Source organism: Rutidosis leptorrhynchoides, chromosome 8, assembly GCF_046630445.1.
Source record: "Rutidosis leptorrhynchoides isolate AG116_Rl617_1_P2 chromosome 8, CSIRO_AGI_Rlap_v1, whole genome shotgun sequence".
In the NCBI taxonomy this organism is placed as follows: Eukaryota; Viridiplantae; Streptophyta; class Magnoliopsida; order Asterales; family Asteraceae; genus Rutidosis; species Rutidosis leptorrhynchoides.
The window spans coordinates 254,642,418-254,658,061 of NC_092340.1; positions in this window are offsets into that span (position 1 = coordinate 254,642,418).

Below are 15,644 nucleotides of genomic sequence, written 5' to 3' on the forward strand. Positions count from 1 at the left end.
GGATGTATGAACTAAGAAAGAAAGTATAGGAATGGTGAGAATAATGAGATGGAAGAGTTTAATTTATAATGGAAATATCAGACAGAGTAATCGAGGCAGAGCACCGTATTTAATTATAGAGATCTTAATTTCCTTATTCGCTGAAGAATCAAATCTTTTAGATTTAGAAGATTTTCTTTAAATCCCTTGAATTCCGAAATTCAACCAAGACAACGTCAAAAGTTAAGATGAAACTTTATTTATTCATTTCACTCTTTTGTGATAGCTTCATTCGTGCTCTTCGAATAATCGAATTGTTTTATCCATATTACTCAATGATGATAAAACTCTATTTATCAACTCATATTCGTCATGAAAACATTTTTATTACTAGCTATGACGACCTCACTCAAATTTCGGGACGAAATTTCTTTAACGGGTAGGTACTGTGACGACCCAAAAATTTCTGACTAAATTTAAACTTAATCTTTATATGGTTTCAACAAGATAAACAAAGTCTATTTAACTTAGTCTCAAAATTTTGAACTATTTTCATATATGAATTACCATTCAACTGTTTTCGACGATTCACGAACAACTAATTGTAAATAGATATATGTGTATATATATAAATAATAATTTGAAGTATTATATGTTGTTGTTATTAAATTAATAAAATAAAAATAGGACATTATTATGATTATTATTTAAAATATATTTATATATATATAAATAAAGTATTTTAAAAATAAGTATCAAATGATTGTAATACTCATTGATGTTCCGATTAATATTAAGCAAGTTAAATTCAAACTTATGTAATTTTAAAATAAACGGTGATACGAAAATGAGTTCTATAAATTTTAGACTTATTAAAAAGGTATTTAGGAACTATTTGTTAAGTTTTAACACTTTTTATATTTTACCCATAAATGAGGGACAGTTGATGTAATTTTTATTTATTAAATTAATGACTGAATTTTATACCATAATGACCAAAATAAATAAATGATCTTAATTTAAAAATATGGGATTTTTTTGAATAATTTTATCCGTAACTGTTTAGCAAGGAGCACGATATTTGAATCCTTAAACTAAAAATTTATGTTGACAATCAATTGGCTGCGAGTTTTTTTTTTTTTTTCTTCTTCACATGTTGTTAATCATAATTAATTATTTAATAATTAAAGTAAAAGTTACTGTGTATTCAATTTGTGTTTTGATTCTATCCAATTACTAGTATTATAGATATACAAACATATTCAATGCATGAGACTTAACTTTTAACATTCTGTTCCCATTAACATCGAATTAGTGGCTACTTTAAAACATGGGGCCAAATTATTTTAACATGTCTGTTTGTAATTTTATCATATTAGCATATATAACAATATTATATATATACATATAGATATAGGCACATACAACACCCACTTTAGTACTACTACTACTTCCTGCATGATTTCAAGATCCCATTGAAACTTTTGTTTTGATTATGTTTCTGGTTCGGGACACTGCTACACGATGAACCCAACACCAATACAATTCACCTTCGGTTACCATCTGCAACATCATCATCCCGTCACAAGAAACCATCGAGAACCATCACCTTCCTTAAACCCATCACGATTGCAATCTGGTCATTCTCTGTATTGTTTGTTCGACCCACACCACCTCACCAAAATGCCACACCCTACAACCATCTCTCTCTATTATTGATACTCGAAAACCACCATCTCCTTCTTTTGATTCCTTACTTCGACAAACACCAATCGCCACCTCAAAAATCCAACGGACCATCACCACTATCACCCTCTAGATCACAACCCTCCATCACCACTTCAAACCAATAATCACCATCACATCACAATCCGTCAACTGTAACTATTTCGATTATGAACCACAGCAACCGGAGCTCACCACCATTATTTAAACCGCCGTTGAATATCGTTACTACAAACAATTTCTATTTTCTGTGTTAGATCAAGCAACACAAACTTATTCCTGTCTTGTTCGATAAAATACCATTTAAATCATCATTTATTTACCACTACAACCGTTTCTTTTAGTAACTATGAGACTACGACTACTACTCATTATTTTTTTCCCGAACGAGACCACCATCAACACCGAACCTGCAACTTGTTATGCTACTATTACCACCTCTGTTTCTTTACTTTAACCAAACTCAAAACGTCATCACTGCCGATGTACTTGTCGGCTCTAATCTGTTATGATGATGTTAAAGAAAAAGTACGATGCATGATCATTGATTATGTTGGTGATTATATGATGATAATGATTAGCATGATTGATGAAATGATGATGCGTGTATTTGGTATCCAGACGAACCCCACCACTTCTTTTTCTTGTCAACTTATTTCACTTGCAAAACTAGTCATCAAATTAATATTGGGCCGATTAAGTACTTGGGCTTGATTAATTAATAGTTGGGCCGAGTTTATGATTGGGCTGAGTATTGTTTCTCAGTTGGGCCGAATTTTAGAGGAAGAAGAGGGAATTACGATTACATAAGATTATATTATATAAATTCAGGGTTAATTCAGAAAAAACGAGATAGAGCAGGTGGTTTGGGAGAGTTTGTGCGAATGAGAGGTCGTGGGTTCGAGTCTCATCTGGGATATTTCTTTTTAGAAAAAAAAAAAAAAAAAACTTGGAGAGGGTATACACTTTTATTTTATTTCTATCATTATTAGTTATTATTATGTTTAGTATTGTTATTATTATGATTATTTTTGTTATTATTATTATTAGTATTATATTTATTATTATAAGTATCATAATTGTATTTATTATTATTATCATAAATATAAGTATTATAACTAGTATTATTATTATTATTATTATTATTATTATTATTATTATTATTATTATTATTATTATTATTATTATTATTATTATTATTATTATTATTATTATGAGTATTACTTATGATATTTTTATTAATTTAAAACTTTAATATTATTATTATTATTATTATTATTATTATTATTATTATTATTATTATTATTATTATTATAATTATTATTATGATAGGTATTAACATATAACATTTTATTATTTGTATTATTATTATTTTAGTATTATTATAATTATTATTTTAACAAACAAAAGATACTTATATAAAAATATATTTTACTACATATATCATGACTATATTAATATTACATGCTATTTTCTTTAAAATGTTATTATCTACAATTATCTAACATTAATTATTTTACATGGCATATATAAATATTTTTGGGTATATGTAATTATATAGGTAAATATTAACTTTAAAACATTATATAATATTTGTAATAAATAATATACATTAAAATACTCTAATAAGAATTTAATATATAATATATATATAAAATGGTTACACTTTATCTATTTATTAACATGACATAAAAATTATTAAAGTATTAATATATAAACTTGTTTGATTATGATTAAGTGTTTTAATATACATAACTGATATAGGTTCGTGAATTCGAGGCCAACCCTACACTTGTTCAATGACGTCATATGTATTTTTACTACGAAATACAGTATTGTGAGTTTCATTATTCCCTTTTTAAATACTTTTGCAATATATATTTTTGGGACTGAGAATACATGCGCTGCTTTTATAAATGCTTTACGAAATAGACACAAGTGATCAAAACTACATTCTATGGTTGAATTATCAAATCGAATATCACCCTATATAGTCTGGTAATCTAAGAATTAGGGAACAGAAACCCTAGTTGACGCGAATCCTAAAGATAGATCTATCGGGCCCAACAAGCCCCATCCAAAGTACCGGATGCTTTAGTACTTCGAAATTTATATCATGTCCGAAGGAGGATCCCGGAATGATGGGGATATTCTTATATGCATCTTGTTAATGTCAGTTACCAGGTGTTCAATCCATATGAATGATATTTTGTCTCTATGCATGGGACGTATGTTTATGAGAAATGGAAATATGAAATCTTGTGGTCTATTAAAATTATGAAATGATTATCTGTGTTAAAGTAATGAACTCACCAACCTTTTGGTTGACACTTTAAAGCATGTTTATTCTCAGGTACGAAAGAAATCTTTCGCTGTGCATTTGCTCATTTTAAAGATATTACTTGGAGTCATTCATAACATATTTCAAAAGACGTTGCATTCGAGTAGTTGAGTTCATCAAGATTATTATTAAGTCAATTATAGTTAGATATATTATGAAATGGTATGCATGCCATCAAATTTTGATGTAATGAAAGATTGTCTTTTCAAAAACGAATGCAATGTTTGTAAAATGTATCATATAGAGGTCAAGTACCTCGCGATGAAATCAACTGTTGTGAATCGTTTATAATCGATATGGACTTCGTCCGGATGGATTAGGATGGGTCCTTTCACAAAACGTCATGAAAACATGTATCAAATTGACATGAACACAGCTGTCACAACAACTGATACTTGTTTCTATTCGAAGGCAGCAGACAACCTGAAATGGTTATGGCATAAGAGACTCTCACATCTCAACTTCAAAGATATTCACAAATTATCCAGTAGAAGTTTGGTGTCTGGGCTACCCACCATGTCTTATGTAAAGGAAAGATTGTGTCCTGGTTGTGAAAAAGTAAAACATCACCATGCCTCATTCAAATCAAAGCAAATCTCATCTGTTGAGAAACCATTTCATTTACTTCATATGGATCTTTTTGGTCCTGTTAATGTAGCCAGCTGTAGTGGAAAGAAGTATACACTGGTTATTGTTGATGAATATTCCAGATACACCTGGGTATTCTTTTTGAAGCAAAAGAGTGAAGCTGCTGATGAAATTATCAATTTTATCAAAAGAATGGAGCTTTTAAATGGGCAACTGGTAAAACAGCTAAGAAGTAATCATGGTAAAGAATTCAGAAATGCTACATTAGAATAATTTTGTGCTGATAAAGGTATTTCACAGAACTTTTCTGCTGTGAGAACACCTCAACAAAATGGTGTTGCAGAAAGAAGAAACAGAACTCTCATTGAAGCAGCAAGATCTATGTTAGCTGAGTCTGGGCTGAAAAATTCATATTGGGCAGAAGCTGTGAACACTACATGTTTTACCCAGAATAGATCTTTAATAGTGAAAAGACATCAGAAAACTGCTTATGAAGTTCTCAAAGGAAGAAAACCCTTAATCTCATTTCTTCATGTATTTGGCACTCCCTATTTCATTCTAAACAATAGGGATCATCTGGGCAAGTTTGATGCTAAGGCTGATGAAGGTATATTCTTGGGATATTCCAACATGTCAAAGGCATATAGGGTTTTCAATAAAAGAAGGGGTTGTTTTGAAGAATCAATTAATGTTACATTTGATGAAACTGCTCCAACCTCATCTCCCAGTCAAGAAGATGAAGAGTTATTGTTTGAAGAGCCTACTCAGCAAGCTCTTGATGATGAAGAGGAACCAGCTGCAAATCCCTCACCAATCCATGTTGCTGAGTTCTCTGATGATGAGATGGAATATTCTGTTCCATATGTGTCTAAACCTAGTGGACCTACTGGTTCTATTGAAGTCCTACAACTTGAGCATAGGTCTACTGGTTCTGAAGGATCACAAGCTGGTACTGGTTACATTAATACTGAACAGCTGTCTCCAACTACTACTCATACCTTTGAACCAGCTGATGATCAAGATGCTGTGTGTTCCACGACAAGCTCACCTGTTCATAACACTAGATGGACAAAAGAGCATCCAATTGAGCAAGTTATTGGTAATCTGGCTAGTGGTGTTAAAACAAGAAGGCATGCAACCAGCAATTTCTGTATGCATGTAAATTTTGTGTCTACCATTGAACCTAAATGTCCTTATGAAGCAATCAAAGATCCAAGCTGGGTAGGAGCTATGCAAGAAGAGATCTCCCAGTTTGATAGGAATAAAGTTTGGACATTGGTACCTAAACCTGATGATGAAACTAAGAAAATCATTGGTACCAAGTGGGTTTTCAAGAACAAGATGGATGAAGATGATATTGTGATCAGAAACAAAGCTAGATTGGGAGCTCAAGGGTTCAAACATGAAGAAGGATTGGATTATGGAGAGACTTATACTCCAGTGGCTAGGATGGAAGCTATCAGATTGTTCTTGGCATATACTGCTAAGATGAACTTTAGGGTATTCCATATTGTGACGATCGCTCCAAATCTATATGGACGAACACATCATTCATTGATTTCATTGCGAGGTATTTGACCTCTATATGATACGTTTTGTAAACATTGCATTCTTTTGAAAAGGCACACCATATATGAATATTTAAATTAAAGGTTTTCGACATCTGATGATTTCTACATATAAACAATCACCGTAAATAATAGTTTACAATAGTACTTCCGTTGACAATGCAGTCAAAATAAGATGGATGGTGATGATTTTGTGAATGCAACGTTTTCTTGAATAAATCATGTATGACTCCATGCACATGGCTTGTATAACATATAAGCAAACAGCGGAAGACTTCTAGGGAACCTGAGAATAAACATGCTAACAAGTGTCAACACAAAGGTTGGTGAGTTCATAGTTTTAGTGTTATGCATAATCTGTTTATAAAGGTGAATCACAAGTTTTCAGTTGTTTAATCCAGAAACGTTTATCAAAATATTCTACAAGATTGAGCACCCTGGTAACTAAACTTAACGTTTAATAATTTGTACCCTTTGTATAATCATCTTAATAGTACACGCAAACCAATGTGTACGCTTCTCAAATAGCATACGTCCGTTAAAAGGCTAGTGCTCTAGCTCGGACGGGGATATCAAGCCCTATGGATCCATATACTACTACTCGCGCCCACCAGTTCTTATAACCGGCAGTTACTAGTTACCAAAGCTAAGGGATTTTCGGTTCAAACTCAGTGTAGAATTTAGTATGTACTTGTATCCATTGTATTTAAATCAAAGTGCATGTATTCTCAGCCCAAAAATATATATTGCAAAATCATTTAAAAAGGGAGAAAATGAAACTCACGCATATAATTATTGTAAAACAGTTAATAAAGCATTTGCATGTATTCTCAGCCCAAAAATGTAAAGGGTAAAAGGGATCATATGAAACTCACCTTAGCAGCATATAAAGTTGTTCATCGTAATGTGACCGAAACTCGGATTATCAAATAATCGTAGATCTCAACATATCAATATTGAGATTCAATATTGTAGGAAAGTACGTAGACGTAACGGAGATGATAAACATTAGGTTTGATTCATAAATGTATCCCCGAATATTACCCATAACCTCCTTGGCAATAACTCATAGTTTCCTTAGTTATAATCGGTTTGTAACCCGAATTAAAATACCCGTGTATCACTTGTTACAGTACCATACTACTAATTTAAAAATTTAAGCTAGAAAATATACAGAGTGATTTATTTATGTGAGTGTGTGCGTGTTTTTTTAAGTTCCTAATAAGTACTTCGTTCATATATATATATATGTAAAATAATAATATAATAATATAATATATAATATAATAATAATAAAAAGGTAAGCAGCCATCACTTTTTATGTCGACAAACTTTTTATGTCGACAAACATTACGCGTTTCGCGTAGATAGGTACGCGTTCCGCGTATAGTGTCTTCATGAAAGTTGTAGATTTTTGAGTTACGGACGTCTGGACACCGGAATTACCCTTTTTTGAGTCAGTATGATTTAGTTATGATTTTTCTCGTGCAAGTGCGCAGGTTTAGTGATTTCCATCATTTTAACTTCAAATCTTGAGATGAAATGTTGTAGTCTTTTAGTGCTCATTAGAAATCTTTATTTTATCTTTATTTTCATTTTCATATCATTGAAAATCCATAAAAAGATTTTAACAATCAAATTCTATTATATCGAAAAACGTGTCCATACTAAATCGAATAACTATAGTTCTCTAAAACTAATAACATTCATATCTTTTTATCGAAACGTTATAATAATTAAAAATCTATTATTTCAAAGAACGCTTTCATATATTTGAACTAAATCGAATAAATATAATTTAGTTTTTCCAGAATTAGTTATATTCAAAATTATTCTTTAAAAGGTTTCATCTATGTCGTAAAACGTTTTCAATATTAAGAAAACTAAATAATTAACTTTATCAAGAGACACGAGACAATCATTGTGTTGAAAGTTAATCTCTACTAACCTTTGTCCAGTAATCGTTAATTGACATATTTGTTCTTACTTGTAGGTCACTTTACCATTTATTCCGAATATCGTTAAAAAGGAAAGGTTTCCTAAATCAAAGTGGACCTCTATTGAGAGACTCACGATCATACAATGTATCTGATAAATCAATCATTTGATATTATCTTTTAATTCCATTGATAATTATATTAAACCTATATCAAAACAAATACGTTCGTGTAAAGTATTATACGTCTAATACTTTGTTAACGTTTTCAAGTTATAATATATACACATATACATATATAATCATGTCCGTTCATATAATGGTTCGTGAATCATTGGAATTTGGTCGAGGTTAAATGAATGTATGAACATAGTTTAAAATTTTTGAGATTCAACTTAACAAACTTTGCTTATCGTGTCGGAATAATATAAAGATTAAAGTTTAAATTTGTTCAAAAATTTTCGGGTCATCACAGTACCTACCCGTTAAAGAAATTTCGTCCCGAAATTTGAGTGAGGTCGTCATGGCTAACAATAAAAATGTTTTTATGACGAATATGAGTCGATAAATAAAGTTTTATCACCGTTGAATAATATGGATAAAACAATCCAATTACTCGAAGCGTATAAGGGAAGTTATTGTAATAAAGTGAAATAGAGAATAGAGATGCGTCTTATCTCTTGACGTAGTAATGATTGATTTTCGAAATTTAAGGAATAGAAAATCTTCATAATAAGATTTGATTCTTCAAAATTTAAGGAAATTAAGATTTCCTTTGATTAAATGCGTAATCTGCCTCGATTGCTATGTCTGATATTTCGCTATAAATTGACCTCTTCCGTTTCATTTATTTTCACCACTCCTATAATCTTCTTCCTTATTTCAAACATCCCAATAGATTGTGAAAATATTTAATCCAGTTCTGATTATTGATATTTTCCTGGCTATCGTATCCTTCATTCTTCTTTTTCATCTGCCACCAGAGGAAGTTATTTTCTTCTACTATTACCTTGGAGTTATAGTGTTTTTCGTTCTCCCGTGTCTTTATATTGCTATACGCATCGATATACACGGTTTGTAAATTTCGGGGTTGTTATCGGGCTTTATATTTTCCATTATATTTCAGAGCTTCATGCTTTCGATTTCTCTTCCCGACCTTAAGTCAAGCGGATAATGGTCCAGAATTCGTAGGTATGGATTTTGAAATGAACATAGTTAATGTTCTAAGAAGGGAATTGTAATGGCACGATCTTGATTTATCAAATTACCATAATATCCGGAAAAGACCGAATCATCAAGAAATATATTTTCTTGATATATTTAGAGATTATATAGAATGAAAGAGTTATGTAACATGGTTCATGATGAGGGTGAAATCTGTGAACCTTTATCACGTTCCATTAGAAACTCAGCATGACTTACTGTAATATAATCACGTTGATCAAGTGTCATTATATTATACTAATTCATGCTTCAGTTCCTAACACTACTTCAAAACATTCATATTTTAAACTTGAAGGTTTCAGAATTTAGAAACTAAAATAGTTTCTTTTATGATGTAATACAGATAGCGCGAAGAGATGAATGATTTCAGATAAGAATAGTTATGAAGATATCTCCAAAAATATCGAGGATATTTATAATGAGAGATACGATGATATCTTAGAATTTCTATTATCAGAGGATGATGCGGAAAATCTGTCTGTGAAGGTTTAGAATGAGGAGTAAGGTGTTTGCTAATGATTTTAGCAGACACTGAATCATTTGGATCCTTTGAAGGTAGATTTCATCCTTGTGATTTGTCCACAGCCTCCTTCATGGTTTGCTCAATCCGTTTTCCAGTTCCAAACCTTCTCTTTTTTTTTCAGCTTTACCACCATACTATTCTTTATCATTAAACTTTTGACTGTTAACGTCGTTTACAGTTTTTGCTGCTTCATCAGCATTTTTCCAAAATTCGGAGGACTAGTTTCACAGTTTGGGGTGTTTTTCAGAAACTTCACATTCGAAGTATGTAAGTCTAGGAGATAGACATTATATGTTTATATATAACTGTTGGCGTAGAATTGCTTCAAAATTCGAAATACTGATTGCTAATTCCCGGTAGTTAGTATGGCAATTACCGTTAGAAGATGTAGATGAGTACATGATAGGGTTTCAATGAGTATAAGGATTTTTCGGAAGGTCAAGGATCAATGAAGTTGTTGGTAAATTTACTGCTAATGTGGTGGAACATAAAAGGTTCCCCAGTAACAAGAACGTATATATCAAGATTACAATAAGGCTTAATCTAAAAAGTTGAAGTTGACTGATTGGAAGTGTGGTAAGACTGGATACTTTGAAAAGGGATTGTAAGATTATTTTCGGTAATAACAATGCTAAAGGATCTTTCACATTTTTTTTGAAGTCAAAGTATAGCTTTAAAAGATATAGAGATCTAAGAATGATGTCACCCGTTAAATCTTGGCTTGGATTCTGATCCGTCAATATCAGAATATGTAATTGAATTTGTATGAAAACGATTGTATATCGCTGTGAGCATAGTTAATAATTTTTGAATCAAAGTTGAAGAATGTACAATATAACATATTAATTGTGAACTTATATATTTCCCGATTATTACCTACCCGTTAAAGATTTCACAATTAATACTTTGTACAAAAGAATTTTTATTACCGTTTTTATGAAAATATATGTATGTATATTTTCTTCAGATGTAATACAGATTTAATGAGTTAATATCATATTAAGCTCATTTGATTTTTGGCTGGAATTAGAAATGAATAATCTCTAAAATATTAAAGATTACTTAATCTTTGTGGAGTATTTCTCTAATGAAATCAATACTTCATTATTTATTCTTATTGATATTCCTTGGTGAAGGATGTTGATGCTCGTGAAATTCTTGTGAACCTTACAAGTCACATATGATGTTTTCTGGATAGTTTCGAGTACATCGAAAATGAAAATGTAAAATCAATTATGTAATTGAATAATACACTTGGTTTATTATGAAATGAAATTCATTAGATTGAAACAGAGATTGTAGTTAACGATGGTTAAGTTGTTAAGGAAGGATGTACATCATTGCATATTAGTAATATGAACTAACCGGGTAGTACCTACTAGTTAAGATTCACACGTAATAGCTTAGTACGAAAAGATTTATTTTGATTTCAAAATTCATATATATTAAATATACATAAAATGTCTTCAGGGAAAATGAGTTAATACTTCATCGGTTATTGTTGCGGGTATTTCTTGGTAACTACGGTACGTATGACATTGATGCTCGTGGAACAGATTGTGAAGTTGAGGTTTGCAATGCGGATGTTGTTGGTGGTGGTAATGGTACTGTTGGTGTTGTTGTCGGTGGTACTGTTGATGCCGGTGATGCTGCTGGTGCTTGTAACCTTTGCACCATATTCTCCAAAGCCACTACCCGAGCGCGAAGCTCGTTGACTTCTTCTACTACACCGGGATGATTGGCGGTTCGGACGAGTGGATGAATAAGATCCAGAATTTGAGATAGTATATTTTCATGACGAGATACTCTGGAAATGAGAGAGAAAATGGTGTCTCGAACAGGTTCGCCGGTAAGTGCTTCAGGTTCTTCGCCAAGAGGACAATGTGGTGGATGGAAGGGATCACCTTCTTCTGGTCTCCAATGATTAAGTAGACTACGAACCCATCCCCAATTCATCCAGAATAGATGATGGCTAATTGGTTGATCCATTCCGGTTACACTATCTTCAGAATTCAGGTGAATATCCATATCGGAATAGCTGTCGGAGTTTAAGGAATTTGAACTAGATACGGGATCCATCTTGTATAATTAGGGAGATGATTTTTGATATGAATTAGATTATAGAATTTAGTTTGGTATTCTTCGATACATAATTTACATATGTATATATAATATCAAATTTCATAAATCACGGAGAAATTTCCGAAAGATGTCAGGAAAAGTTTATAGTAACAGATACGCTAAGATATGAATTTTTGTCTATACACTATTTATGCAATAAATGCAGTAAGACGTGTCTAGACTAGGAATGATAAGCAGTTAATTTCCGACAAGAAATGATAAGCAAAACTTTTGACATGCAAACACAGTCGAAGTCCAGACTTACGAATGCATCTTAACAACTATCAGTTAGACACATTCATGCAAGACCTAGTTCGCTAGGACCAACGCTCTGATACCAACTGTGACGATCGCTCCAAATCCATATGGACGAACACATCATTCATTGATTTCATTGCGAGGTATTTGACCTCTATATGATACGTTTTGTAAACATTGCATTCTTTTGAAAAGGCACACCATATATGAATATTTAAATTAAAGGTTTTCGACATCTGATGATTTCTACATATAAACAATCACCGTAAATAATAGTTTACAATAGTACTTCCGTTGACAATGCAGTCAAAATAAGATGGATGGTGATGATTTTGTGAATGCAACGTTTTCTTGAATAAATCATGTATGACTCCATGCACATGGCTTGTATAACATATAAGCAAACATCGAAAGATTTCTAGGGAACCTGAGAATAAACATGCTAACAAGTGTCAACACAAAGGTTGGTGAGTTCATAGTTTTAGTGTTATGCATAATCTGTTTATAAAGGTGAATCACAAGTTTTCAGTTGTTTAATCCAGAAATGTTTATCAAAATATTCTACAAGATTGAGCACCCTGGTAACTAAACTTAACGTTTAATAATTTGTACCCTTTGTATAATCATCTTAATAGTACACGCAAACCAATGTGTACGCTTCTCAAATAGCATACGTCCGTTAAAAGGCTAGTGCTCTAGCTCGGACGGGGATATCAAGCCCTATGGATCCATATACTACTACTCGCGCCCACCAGTTCTTATAACCGGCAGTTACTAGTTACCAAAGCTAAGGAATTTTCGGTTCAAACTCAGTGTAGAATTTAGTATGTACTTGTATCCATTGTATTTAAATTAAAGTGCATGTATTCTCAGCCAAAAAATATATATTGCAAAATCATTTAAAAAGGGAGAAAATGAAACTCACGCATATAATTATTGTAAAACAGTTAATAAAGCATTTGCATGTATTCTCAGCCCAAAAATGTAAAGGGTAAAAGGGGTCATATGAAACTCACCTTAGCAGCATATAAAGTTGTTCATCGTAATGTGACCGAAACTCGGATTATCAAATAATCGTAGATCTCAACATATCAATATTGAGATTCAATATTGTAGGAAAGTACGTAGACGTAACGGAGATGATAAACATTAGGTTTGATTCATAAATGTATCCCCGAATATTACCCATAACCTCCTTGGCAATAACTCATAGTTTCCTTAGTTATAATCGGTTTGTAACCCGAATTAAAATACCCGTGTATCACTTGTTACAGTACCATACTACTAATTTAAAAATTTACGCTAGAAAATATACAGAGTGATTTATTTATGTGAGTGTGTGCGTGTTTTTTTAAGTTCCTAATAAGTACTTCGTTCATATATATATATATATGTAAAATAATAATATAATAATATAATATATAATATAATAATAATAAAAAGGTAAGCAGCCATCACTTTTTATGTCGACAAACTTTTTATGTCGACAAACATTACGCGTTTCGCGTAGATAGGTACGCGTTCCGCGTATAGTGTCTTCATGAAAGTTGTAGATTTTTGAGTTACGGACGTCTGGACACCGGAATCACCCTTTTTCGAGTCAGTATGATTTAGTTATGATTTTTCTCGTGCAAGTGCGCAGGTTTAGTGATTTCCATCATTTTAACTTGAAATCTTGAGATGAAATGTTGTAGTCTTTTAGTGCTCATTAGAAATCTTTATTTTATCTTTATTTTCATTTTCATATCATTGAAAATTAATAAAAAGATTTTAACAATCAAATTCTATTATATCGAAAAACGTGTCCATACTAAATCGAATAACTATAGTTCTTTAAAACTAATAACATTCACATCTTTTTATCGAAACGTTATAATAATTAAAAATCTATTATTTCAAAGAACGCTTTCATATATTTGAACTAAATCGAATAAATATAATTTAGTTTTTCCAGAATTAGTTATATTCAAAATTATTCTTTAAAAGGTTTCATCTATGTCGTAAAACGTTTTCAATATTAAGAAAACTAAATAATTAACTTTATCAAGAGACACGAGACAATCATTGTGTTGAAAGTTAATCTCTACTAACCTTTGTCCAGTAATCGTTAATTGACATATTTGTTCTTACTTGTAGGTCACTTTACCATTTATTCCGAATATCGTTAAAAAAGAAAGGTTTCCTAAATCAAAGTGGACCTCTATTGAGAGACTCACGATCATACAATGTATCTGATAAATCAATCATTTGATATTATCTTTTAATTCCATTGATAATTATATTAAACCTATATCGAAACAAATACGTTCGTGTAAAGTATTATACGTCTAATACTTTGTTAACGTTTTCAAGTTATAATATATACACATATACATATATAATCATGTCCGTTCATATAATGGTTCGTGAATCATTGGAATTTGGTCGAGGTTAAATGAATGTATGAACATAGTTTAAAATTTTTGAGATTCAACTTAACAAACTTTGCTTATCGTGTCGGAATAATATAAAGATTAAAGTTTAAATTTGTTCAAAAATTTCCGGGTCATCACACATATGAATGTCAAATCTGCATTTCTAAATGGGAAGCTGCAAGAAGAAGTTTATGTCAAACAGCCTCCCGGTTTTGTAAGCAGTAAATATCCAGACCATGTCTACAAGTTAGACAAAGCTCTTTATGGCCTCAAACAGGCTCCAAGAGCATGGTATGAGACACTTCATGTGTATCTCACTGGCATAGGTTTTAAAGTTGGTACAATTGATACCACTCTGTTCTCAAAAGAGACAGATGGTGATCTCTTGCTGGTACAGATATACGTGAATGATATTATTTATGGATCTAAAAATGAGAAACATTGTTAAGATTTTTCAAAACTTATGTCAAAGACATATGAAATGAGCTTACAAAGAGATTTGCAATACATTTTGGAATTGCAAATTAAACAACTTGATGATGGAATTTTTATAAGTCAGGATAAATATATCAAAGATATGCTAAAGAAATATGGTCTAACCTATTAAAAGATATAGGGACCCCAATGGCAGCATCTATTAAAATAGATGCTGATCCCAGTGGTGAACCAGTCAATATCACTGAATATAAAGGTATGATTGGATCCCTACTTTATCTCACAGCCAGCAGACCAGATATTATATTTGCCACATGTCTCTGTGCCAGATATCAAGCTGATCCTAAAGAGTCACACTTGCTAGCAGTCAAAAGGATATTTAGGTATCTGAAAGCTACTGCTAAACGTAGTCTTTGGTACCCCAAAGACCAGAATTTTGAGCTAATTGGGTATTCAGATGCTGATTTTGCAGGGTGTAAAATAGACAGGAAAAGTGCTACTGGTGGTTGCCAGTTACTGGGTGGTAGGCTAG